Here is a 12,991-nt window from a genome sequence, read left to right as displayed (position 1 = left end):
ACAATCAGTACCCTTATTATTATGCGAAAGTGTGTTTGTTTGTTGGTTTGTCCTTCAATCACGTCGCAACGGAGCAACGGATAGTCAAAGACCTGGAGAGTGACGTAGGCTACTTTTTATCCCGGAAAACTAAAGAGTTCCCACGGGATTGATCGGGAAAAATCTAAATCCACGCGGACGAAGTCGCGGGCGTCGGCTAGTAAATCAATAGCGCGGGGACTGTGCGGATTTGCGGGGCGTTCCCTCCCCGATTGCCTTTTCAACCTGTCGGGTACTATACCAAGGCGAGCATAACTGAGTAGATTCCTAAGGTAGGTAGTTGAGCTGTGCGGAGCGGAGTGTAATATTTACTTACGACAACACGTCGTATTACACTGTAGACGTTTGCGTGAACCTAAAAGTTACACTAATGTAACGAAGTCCAAAAATCGTTGAGTTTCATATTACAACAATAACCACGAAGAGAGATAAAAACATCAACAACGTCCCACATCCCAGGAAATGCATCCCAAAACAAAGAATGCTGCGCTTGTGTCCTTTTAATTCCAAATCGCTTCGATATTGCTGAAAGCTTTTAAAAACCCAAAGGCAAGTTTTTATTTTCTTGTTCTACCCGCTAACGAGGCATTTTACATTTTTAATTCCCCCCGTGTGGCGGGAACGTTAAAAACCGGGCACTTGAAGTTGCAAGTACAACGCTAGGCTGCTGCCCACCTGCTTTTCCCTCATATAAAGTAAGGGCTAATGCACACACGATGCATTAAATTAATTGAGCTCCGGGCTGGAGCACACCATGCATAGAGGCAAGTTAACGCATGATTACATAGCTAGTTGCAAATGACTTTTTGCAATAATCTCACCACTAACTAGGAAGAACGTTATTTTCTACTAGCCCTAACTAGTTGCTACATTATTCACCAAAGACGTTCAAGTAATAAAATATTAATACAAATTTCGAGCATTGCTGGAATAGGTACAATCTTGTTTTTTCACTGAGGATTACCTTAATATAGGTATCAAGAACTATTACATAAAGCATGAATCGCCTAATAATAATTTGCTATACTTATTGTAAAATAACGAAACATGGAAGTATGCAATTGTCTCTAACAAAAACGAAATAAATACTTGAGTACCTAATTACTCTATGTAAGTAAGTAAATATTTCTCCAGCGCATCTCCAAACAAAGTTTAAGTATTTCGAAAGTTTTCTTGCTTGCTATTTAATGGATTCAAAAGTAAATAAGTAAGAAACACAGAGCGAGCGATTTGTATAATCAAGACTAGCGACATTTTGTAAAAGTAGAGATCGCGAGATGGCTCACCCATCTTCACATCTCAAACGAGCTCGTTGGATTTGGTTACACTTTCTCTATCAACGCACTTACATTTTTTATTGAAATTGTTGATTGCAGGAATATGTCCCTACTCCCTACTAGCTTATGCTCGCGACTACATCCGCGTGGACTACACAAATTTCAACCCCTATTTTACCCCCTTAGAGGTTGAAATTCAAAATCCTTTCTTAGCGGATGTCTACGTCATAATAGGTAGTTATCTGCTTGCCAAACAGCCCAATCCGTCCAGTAGTTTGAACTGTGCCTCGATAGATCAGTCAGTCAGTCAATCAGTTGCTTTTTCTTTTTTTAATATATTTTTTATTGCAAAAATAAATCAAAACTACATTTGTAAAAGATCTTGCAAAATATAAATGTAGGTAAACCAGTTACCTACCTAGTTACTTATTAAATATGGAGTTGTTCCAAAGTGTAAAGGATTTACTCGTAAAATTTATATGAATATACATATATATGTATGTGTAGGCGATAAATAGTCTACGTCTTGGCAGTAACTAACTATACAAAGCTCCTTGTATGGATGAAAATCGTTGGCCGATGACGCGGAACTAATTGAGGAATTCAGAGGAAATACAATATTATGATATTTTGATCTAAGGAGTAAAGAAGTTAAATGATTTATCTATAGGTATCAAATCAGGGTAAATATGCAATCGTAGGTTATACATTCCTACTTCAATCAACTGAGATAATATATATTATTTAACCTCATGTTGGGCAATGACGTAAGTCGGGGTTAACCCAACTATTTTTGAATTCAATAAACAAAGATCCATTTAAAGCAACTAGACTGGGTATCGAATGTTTTGATAGGTAGCACTTAGTAGTGACAATTGATACAAACCGCAACAAGAGTACATTTCTATTCGAGATTAATAAAATAGTTGCCTACAATATGGCTAATTTTGTAACACAATTTCTTAAACTAAACTAAATTGACAGGTCTAAACTCTAAATCTAGTGATATCCTTTACCGTAGAGACACAGTTTAGGACAGTTAGGGAACTTGTAACAAAACGTCGAGGTTTCGACATCACTGGCAGGCGACAAATGTTTCTACATTTAACGCCAGGTAGGTAGCCTATGAATAGCCTATTTTTCTTTGATTTCATATCACCCATAGAGTAATTGTTGACATATTATCGTCGATTCAGGATCAAACCGTGAGTTCCCTCACTCTAGTTCACGCTGGCAGGGAGCTTTATATGCATGGTTTAGAGTTTGTGTACAACAGAATTAGCCACAACTTACTAGTGTAGAACTAATACCTACTATTCTATACTCTTATTATTACGTAAACGTAGATCAGGTTAAGCAGATCCTGGTAACGAATACTCGTACAGACCAAAATGCGTGGGATTGCGTAGGCTGGTGGTGTATCGCGGGTCGGAGTTACATTTAACAAGCGTTTAGGGATACTCGAAAATAGCCCAACGAGACGTTTAAGTGTTTCATAATACGAAAAATGATTTGCAGCCTTATAAATATGAGCTAAAGATTTATTATTGAGTGTATCAGTTAGTACTCGACGCCATTTTATTTTGTACAGCTCCGTGTGTTCTGGTCAAACCGGTTCCGCGCTGAAGTCCGCGAATGGACCTGCTGCCACTCGCCAAATGAGGCGTGCGCCTGCATTGCAAATAATGGCAACCAATGTTGGACGGATGCCAATGTACAAGAAAAAATAATTCTGCTGGAGAAAAGGAGTCACTGTTTGTTATTGAGAAATATTCTGACGTAAGATACGTTCTTTGGAAACGTTGAATGACAAACAAAATGTATCCTCCTAACAAGTTTATAATGTGAGCAGAAAAAACGACCAGTTGCTCTTTAGGTAAGTAAGTAGGTACCTACTTCGTCCACGTATATGGACAACACATGAGTTTACAACATTCCTAACTTTTTTTAGAGGAAAAAAATATTATTAGACCATGAAACTCTTATCAAAAGTTAACAAAAAGCCAATACAGACTACAGTAAAAATTTAAAACCTCTATGTCATCACTATTAGGCATAGAGTTATGATACTCCACATCACTGCTATTAGGTCAAATTCTCAATTCCTCACTACTAAGTCTTTGAAAGATTTTTCAAGTATATCCTGTATTTTTACTCTCTGTAAATCTATTAACAATAAAGTTGTTTATATTAAATTAAATTAAGTTACTTTCCTAGCTATCAGCGACTTCGTCCGCGTGGAATTAAGTGTTTAAAAATCCCGTGGAAACTCTTTAATTTTTCGGGATGAAAAGTAACCTATGTCACTTACCATATCTTTAACTATATTATTACACTACGGTTTACTAGATGATGATGATGATGATTTCAGAAGTATAAGTATCCATGCAAAAAATCACGTCGATCCGTTGCGGCGTGAAGGGCAAACCAAAAACAACACACTTTCGCATTTATATTAGGGGTACCTACCTAGTTCGTTTACAGTTTAGGTCCAGAACGATATTTGAGGTAGGCACCACACCCGCACGTCACGGCCGCGCTATCCCACACCGGGCTAGCGCGGGCGCTGTGCGTATGTGCGGGGCGTCTCCACCTCGATTGCCATTTCAACCTGTCGCGTACCTACATAGCTAAAAAATTAAGTGGATTGATTTGTAGCTAACTATGGAGGGTGCGGCAGCTGTAATGTAGCCATGTCGGGGCAAAGGTCACACCTAAGTTAATCCAATCTGAGATTAGGTAGGTATAACCTAATAAGCGTGCGGCACTCAGCCGCGCCCGCTATTTTCCAAAGCGGTTTTTATTCTATCACCATATTTTCATGGCAGAACTTTGGAGGAAAACCGTATACAAATGGTGAAGTCATACTCTTCGGTTGATATTTTTATGAATTGTGAAATGTTGTTTATTCTAAGTTCTAACTAATAATATGTACTCGTATGTTATTTGTTAGAATATTTCGAAACTATCTGATGCCCGCGACTTCGTACGTGTGGATTTAGGTCTTTAAAAATCCCGAGGGAACTCTTTGTTTTTCCGGGACAAATAGCAGCTTACGTCACTCTCCAGGTCTTAAACTATACCCATGCAAAAAATCACGTCGATCCGTTGCTCCGTTGCGTCGTGATTGAAGAACCAACAAACCAACATACAAATTACACTTTCGCATTTATAATATGGGTAGTGGCATGGATGTTAACTGCAGCTAAGTTCCTGGCCGGCGTCTTCTCAATAGAATCTGCTTTCCTAACTGATACAGTACAGAGTGGTGGATGAACGTTTGAAAATACTAAAGTAATGTGACCCAAGTTCCTAATAAAAAACAAACGTTTCAAGTTCAGTTATTTGTAAATTTAAAAAAAAATACGCAAGTAGGACGTAGGTACGTCTACGTAGGTACCTACTCACTATAAAAACGATTTGTGGTTTGAACTTTTGAACAGCCAAATGAGTACTAAGTACAATGGAATATTAAAAATGCTATTAATTTCATATTATTAACGATCTTGACAGTTACCTTCGTAGAAAATTTAAACGAAGAAAAACGCGCATCGCGTGGTCTAATTTAATAGGAAGTAGGTATTTGAGACGAATACAATAAATAGTGATTCGTTTACCTCGTAAAATACCAAACACCTCGTAGTAATTTTTCACACGAGTCCATTGATTCTTTATATTCGAGCCCCGACTATGGGTTCAAATTCAAAAAGTTCCATAAAAAAGGCAAGTGCAACAAAAACCTCACTAAAGCTTTGTGAACGTCAATACTAATACATCGTTGAATAACTAATAGTTAATGCCAACAAAAACAAAGGCATCTAATATTTTGGCGATGATATCATTATCGTGTCTCGACACCAGAATCCCATAACAGGTCGAATCGCTCATAACTATCAACTATAATTCTCTAGATGCTTGGATGTCTAATCTAGAATATTATAATAGGTAGGTATAATACGATAAAACGTGGGCAGGCACGCAGTGTCCATACTACATAATAATATGGTAGTGAATTTTTGTGTAAGCAAAGTAGGTATGCGACAGGTCGAGATCGCAATCGGGGAGGGAACGCCCCGCACAACCGCACAGCCCAGTGTAAGCCCGGTGCGGGCGAGCGCGGGTGACGTGCGGGTATGCGGGGCGTCCCCCCACGCCTCATACCCCGATTGCCAACTCGACCTGTCGCGGTCCGCGGACTATACTTACACTTACAGTACGCGGCAGAAAGAAACACGTAGGCCTTTAGAATGACATTTCGGCTTTGCGGATCGTTGTCTCTGTCACTCATACCTATGATATTTTGTCAATCTCAACGACAGAGACAATGCTCTACAAATCCGCTATCTCCTTCCAAAGGTCGATGTACATTTTTTTCTGCCGCGTACTGTACGACTAGTAGATATGCGCGTCCGCGGGAATCTTTGTTTTCCCAGGATAAACAATCGGTATTGTCCTGCGCCAGTTGACCAGTAGAGGCGTAAGGAAATAACAAACAAACAGACACAATTTTATTTATTTACCTATAGGTAAGTATAACTTATAAGTAACTGATGTCATAACGTGTGTGATTATTTTTTATCTAACTAATGGAATATTATATGTAGTATGATATAGGCTTTATAGCTATTTTTAATCGTAACTTCCGTTCTCCACTCTGCGCCCAAAACTCAACCATTGTGAGAATAATGGTCATACTGTTTTATCTACAAATAGTTTCAGTCCTATGTAAAAAATAGCGCAAAGCAAACCACACAAAAATAACTAAAAAGGCAATGTGAAAGTAGACCTATGGAAATTTGAGAAACATACTGAAAGCTGTCATTCTACTCGGGAGTATATTCATAGAAGGAATCAAAAAAAGTAGTTAACTAATCAGTCTTTACTATAGAAATAATAAAAATAGATAAGTGGGCATGACTGTTCAATGTAAGCACTTATTAAGTTTTTTTTTAATTCGCTTAATCATCGGGTACGGAGTATAAAGCCAACGTAGTGTAAATCGTGAAAGTTATCAAGATAACGGTATCTTAACGTCTCAAACAGGTGTAAAGAAATAATAATTAGAGGCATATGTTACAATGATTGTGATGAGAAGAATTTTAAACATGATGGATCGTTTCTTGAAACAAACGCTTATTTTACACAAATAAAGAACTATCTAAGAACCATTATGTATAACTAAATAAAAGTTTAGTTAGATAGGTAACTAAATCAAAGCCGATAGAAATATTCAAGTAAGTAGTAGTTAAACAAAAGTTCTCTTTTGGCACCTTTTGGTGCCACCATTCCGATTTCCGAACAGCTGAAAGTACCTACTTAACGAATTTTTTGATAGATACTGAAAATTCGCTAAAGAAATAGTCTGTGTGGATGGTGAAAAGTCGGAAATGCTTTAATTTGTCAAAATCAACTCAAGTTATCTTGATACAATATCAACAATTATTATAATGATAGGTGACGCGCCCCGTCGTCGTCGAAGCGTCTCTAGTCTCTACGCTTAGGTACGTTATCCAGAAAATTTCCAAGCAAAATCTCGAAACCAGGAACCAGTATAAGCTGTAAGTTGATATTTCATTTCTTTTCTGAATTCAGTTGCATTCATAAATAGATAATATAGTATAGTACCGTAAATGGTAAGTTCTATAATATGCAGATATCCAGAAGAATATGTTGGTTATAAAAGTTTTATAATTACAAAGTAAGTGAATTTTACAATACAGATTAATCCCATAGATTCTTTCTTCTCCCTCGTGGATTCATTTGTATTCATGGATGGATATAGTTTAAGTTGTATAGACGCATGTGAAGTCTGTATCTGTTTGTTATAAAACTAGATATCCCACGATTGATAAGACGTTATAAATTTCGCAATGTAGTGATATCTCAAACAAGCGTTTGGCGTCTCGGGCCCGCGGCCACAGATCACGGTGCCTATCCAACTATGGCGGGTTTCCAGGTCGCGGTTACAAAACGCTTAGCAAACTAGTTCACGGACGGCGCAAGATAATTCAATTGTGCGACACCTGCTCTAAATAATATTTGGTGTAACAGTTCAAGCATAGACGCTGTAACTATTGTCATAACAATAAAAATTATATTTATTTAAGTACGTGATCGTGACGTACGTGACTATTTTAGTACGTTGGGATCCCAAGGTGCTGGAATGGCGACCTCGCACCGAAAGACGCAGCGTTGGAAGACCCCCACTAGGTGGACGGACCACATCAGATGAGTCGCAGGGAGCCGCTAGATTCAGGCGGCGCAAGACCGTGGCGTGTGGAAGTCCCTACAAGAGACCTATGTTCAGCAGTTGACGTCTATCGGTTGATGATGATGATGAAGTATGTGATGTTTATTATAAGTTATTAAGTGACTATGTAATTAGGTACTTAGTTGCACTTGTTGTTTGCACTGGCTTCACAAGAGCTGAATTAGTTACCTACTCTATTATAATCTTTAAACCAAAATGCGAGTGTCAAACTGCAAACTTAATGAACTTTTGTCATACAATTTTAAGTTTTTAACCGACTTCAAAAAAGGAGCAGATTCTCAATTCAACTGAATGTTTTTTATAATATCTAGAGAATATTCTGTTAATCGTGACGTTATATACAGGTACCTATATCAAGGTGTTTTATTTTCAAGGGTCAACCGATCAGGCTATGCCTTGATTTAAATGGCTGTTAAGAACAGCTTGGCGTTAACAGAAATATAATATATACCGCTATAATTTTCATACTAACTACATAGGTACTACACATACACTTAATAATATGTTGTTTATATATAACGGCATGTAGGTAACAGATAGGCTCATTTCACAACTAGTAAGTAGAGTGCGGAATGCGGACCGGCCGTAGCAATCGGCCTTGCATCTTGCCAACTGACCACTCACACTCTAGATTCAGTATTATAAACGCAATATTACGATTACGAGTAATAAGACTTTATATATAAACATCACAAGTGGTGTTCAGGGATCATTGACCTGATGTATGTACAGTAAAATTCTAAACTCGTGCTTTTAATTGGGACAATGTAAATAGAATTTGAGATAAATTACTCGTAGTAGAGCATCTATCTACGTTTGCGCAGCTGAATATTATCAGGAATTTTTTGTGCCGAAAATGGGACGCGTCAAATTTTTCGATAAAGAAATCTACCGAGCAACTGAACAATGCATTGTACTGCACAGTCAGCAGTCTCGATTCAGTTATTGTCAACTGCAGAAAACTTAGAAAGCCAAACTATAACCAGCTGTCTTTGGAAAACACTCAGTCTGTGAAAAACACTCAAGTCTGTGGAAAACACTCTAGTAGGCACTTTAGCTACATAGCTAGGAAACACGCGACCAGCATAGAAAAGCTCGAGTGCTAACAGGGAAGATCGAAGGAAAGAGGCCATGCGGACGCGGCCGAGACCAACGGTCCAACGGACGGACCAGGTGAAGGAAGCACTTGACTCTGGCATCTACTTTGCCATGAGTGAGAGATGTGTACAGTCAACCAATCAGATTTTTAAAACATGACGTGATAATTTATTCACGTTATCATCTATTATGTATCCGATTGGCCAACTGAACACATCTCCCCTCTCCGCTTAGGTCCTACCGGGCCTATCATGAGGCGGAGAACAGGCTGTATTAGAAAACTAAAATAATTAAGAGTGATATTAGTAAGGGGCTACAATCCTGTAATGAGGGGGCGACGCAAGGAAAAAAGAGGATTATGCAATTTGTATGAGACTATGGACTAGCTAGCACAGCAGTTCGTTCATAAGGGATACATGTACACAATCAAACACATGTAATATGAAAAGGACAGACGCAGTTTGACAGTTTTAAATTTTATTTTTAGATGGTAAAACCCGTGATTTTAGCGCACAGTCGCGAGCCTACTGTTTAAATTTGAGTTTTTAAATATAAAGTTCATGTTCTGTCCCTTTTTAGCATTTTTAAAAAGAAAAGGATGCAGATACTCTTAATTTAGTTTAGAGAAAGACAACGGAATCGGTGCCAATATCAATTTTAAGACACTAAAGTAAGCATAGTAATACTAATGACTATCTATAATTACTTAATAAATTAATTTAAGCATAGAACTACTCAGTTCAAGGATTTTCTAAGAACCTTAATTACTCCCTGTCAAAACTATTTTATTTTTTAAGTAGGTAGGTACTTTAATCCATACTAATATTATAAATGTGAAAGTGTGTCTATCTGTCTGACTGCTAGCTTTTCACGGCTCAACCGTCGAACCAATTTAGACGAAATTTGGTACAGAGATAGCTTGCATCCCGGGGAAGGACATAGGCTTTTTATCCCGGAAAATTGAAGAGTTCCCACAGGATTTTTAAAAACCAAAATCCACACGCACGAAGTCGCGGGCATCAGCTAGTATAATAATAATAATACCACTAGTGCAAGTAGATACTTAACTAGAACAAAAAAATGGAACTAAAATTTGAGTAAAATTTGATAGATACTTAGTTAAGTAATATGATTTTTTATAATCGCTGTTGAAAATACCTCATAATTTAGAATCATCCTAATATAAGTTATGGAGGAATATTTAATGAATTGCATAATGGTAAGCTGACTTACCATTACCAGTTAAAATTTTGCTATGTTAAAGGAAAGAATCGATAGATAGATAGATATATATATATATATTTTAAAGCTAGAGCTAAGATTACCACAACCCATGAACATTTGCAGCACCAGAGAAACCACCCAATTATTGCAATAATTGGGCAGTATTGTATAGACAGGTCATTAGATAAGACTAGGTTTAAGTTTCATTGGCACTGATTCTAAGCACAACCTAATTTTAGAGTATTCGCACCCCCTTCCCACCATTGTAATATGAAAAGGACAGAAGCAGTTTGACATTTCTAAATTTAAATTTTAGATGGTAAAACCCGTGATTTCAGCACACACTCGCGAACCTACTGTTTAAATTTGTATTGTGCACTAAAATTTAGAGTCTTTAAATGTGAAAGTCATGTTCCGTTCCTTTTTTAGCATTAGTAAAAAGAAAAGGATGCAGACACTCCAAATTTAGTTTAGAGAGAGACTAGAGAATCGGGGCCATTGTCATATTTTCATTATTGCCGGTTTTTCAAGAATTTATTGATCTGCCCCTTGAACAAGCTCTGTTAAAATCTAGTGAGAGAACTGCAGAAGGAAATTGGTTTAAGTTGGTCTGTCAATTTGCATGTGCTTGGAAAAAGATCTGGCACACTGGATGGTCAATATAAACCAGGCATCCAGGTGGTGAGGATGATATTGCTTTCAGTGGCGTACAGTGCAGTTGTAGAAAAGGGAGGGTAGGATAAGTTCAAACAACTCCTCAAATCATTCTCCATTATAAGGCAATAGAACATGCAAAGAGCAGTGCTCTAAGCTTTCTAATGAGCTGGTTAGTTTGGAATTCAGTCCACAAATCAGTTTATAAAAGAAAGTGTGTAAATAAGTTCAGATCAGATTACTTAAATAACAGTAAATACCTTCTTACTTAATTAAATAAATCTTGATTTTTAGTTATCCTATGCTAATGTAATTTTCTTACACAACTCAATAAAAATATCACGCTATGAGATTATACATAATGTAAGGTTACATTACGTACAGTTAACGAAATATTTGCAATAATATTTACTTGCAAGTACATGAAAGTTAACGTATGTCCTACATATAAAAATGTATAAGTGTGGTAACTAACTATCCATAAACTAATTAACTTTCCATATTTTAGACATTTATCTTAAGCACTACATATTGTGATGATGTGAAGATTACTTTGTGTTATTTCTAAAAAGGGTGATTATTTCAATACACCAAGTTTCCAGCGATACCGTTGCACAGTGAATCGTCTAGAACAAGCTAGCTGGACAAAAACATTTTTTTGTGGATTCTAATTATTATAGCTATGAAAAATGATATTTTGTTGTGATACTGCATAAATTATAAATAAATAATTATTTAAAGGTTTCAGAATTTTTTAAAATAAAAAATCAAATTTGGTGTAAAAAATAATATGATTAAAATCAGTAATATAATAACAAGTTAAAGAAGAAAATAAAACAACATAAAATACCAGTTAAAATCACTTAAAACTACCTTAAAATAAACAAAACCTAAAAGTATACAATAATATAATTAATCAGAGCACTCATCATCACTTTCACAATCAGACGAATCAGATATCACGTAATCTTCTTCATCACACGGTTGAATATTACGTGATATCTGATGTGTTGGTATTGAAGGAGGGACAATCAAATTTAGTACTTTACTGGTAATTTCTCAGTCTTCTTTCTTGGCACTTCTCTGAGTGAGTTTATTACAGGATCGGATGTTATCAAGAGCATATACAACAAGTCTGCACTTCAATCAAACGTTCAACAGTTTTATTCAAAATAGCTTGAAGCTTAATATCAGCGCGCGTTTCGGTCACGGAAATGTCTTCCTGCGAAGGATAGCACGATTTTTTGGCTTTACAGAGACTATGATAAGATGGAAACACTTCATGTCCCGCCTTTAATGACCACTTTCGCGTCTTTTTATAAGCGTGACTGGTACACCTAGAATCTACATAATAAGCTAATGCCTCGTCAATATTTAATCGCCTACCACTACAAACATCACCACCAGATTTCCTTTTTTCTGGAGATTCCGAACTTCTTATCAAAGAAGCTACGTTTCTGTGACCCGACAAACGATGTGCCACTTCCGCAGCTGTAGTTAACTCACAAGCACTGCGCGATTGCACTAAATCTTCAACCCTGCGTTTTTTGGTTTTGAAAGATGTTTCTTCAAAATTCTTTTTAGGTCTCCCTTGAGGCCGACTTCCTTCAGATGATGTGGAAGGACAAGCCTGATGTATGCTAACTTTAAATTGTATGTCTGTCCCCTCGAGCCAACTTTTATTTTTCTGAAGAAAACGATCCTCCACCATTTTCGATGCAGTCCACTTTTCAGCTAATTTTAACGAAACACTTGCTATTTGTGACTGAATACTCCTCCGTGAGTCAGGAGTCATATCAGTTATAGAAAATTTTTCAGTAATAAAACTCATTAGACGAGCATTTCTCTCTTCTTTGGCATGTTTCCGTCACTCTTCGAAAAATTCTATTTTCGAAATGGAATGCACGTGTTCTGAAAAAAATTTATTACGATGAATTGGAATCGTTGTAGTATTAAAATTATATATCATATTGAAGCTTAGAGTAGTAGCTATATTATATAAAAAAATTAGACTGGATACATGTGGATACAAAAAGTTACATTCCTTGGAAATAAAGATATTTAAAAAAGACGACATTTTTTTGAGTGTTTTGTTCAAAAAATTTTAGACTACACATTATCTGTTATTAGAATCAATTTGAAGTAAAATAAGAAAGTACTTACCCTCTAAAGTAAAATCCATCATAGCAGAAACTATAATATTCAGCACAAATTTTAATAGGTGTTCTCGAAAGCACTGCACAATTGCAACTAAATTGTTTACGTAAATGTAATTACCTTATCACCTGACTTCAAATGTGTATAACTTATCGTAATGGAATGTTTGGCGTAATTATTACCTGGATTAATGATCCCTGGGTAATCATTAGTGACAAATGACCATCAATTAAGTGATTCTTTGAATTGACTTTTGTCCACCTAGCTTGTT

At 36.6% G+C, this 12,991-nt stretch overlaps 1 protein-coding gene across 6 annotated transcripts in view; it reads right to left on the bottom strand.

The window, feature by feature from the left end:
• Nucleotides 1–12,991, bottom strand: part of Cip4 (formin-binding protein 1-like Cip4) — an 82,360-nt gene that overhangs the window by 69,090 nt on the left and 279 nt on the right. The gene's annotated exons all lie outside the window — the stretch shown is intronic.

This window comes from Maniola hyperantus, chromosome 4 (assembly GCF_902806685.2).
Source record: "Maniola hyperantus chromosome 4, iAphHyp1.2, whole genome shotgun sequence".
In the NCBI taxonomy this organism is placed as follows: domain Eukaryota; kingdom Metazoa; phylum Arthropoda; class Insecta; order Lepidoptera; family Nymphalidae; genus Maniola; species Maniola hyperantus.
The sequence above is the reverse complement of the archived record's forward strand: the minus strand, read 5'-3'. Positions and strand labels throughout refer to the sequence as shown.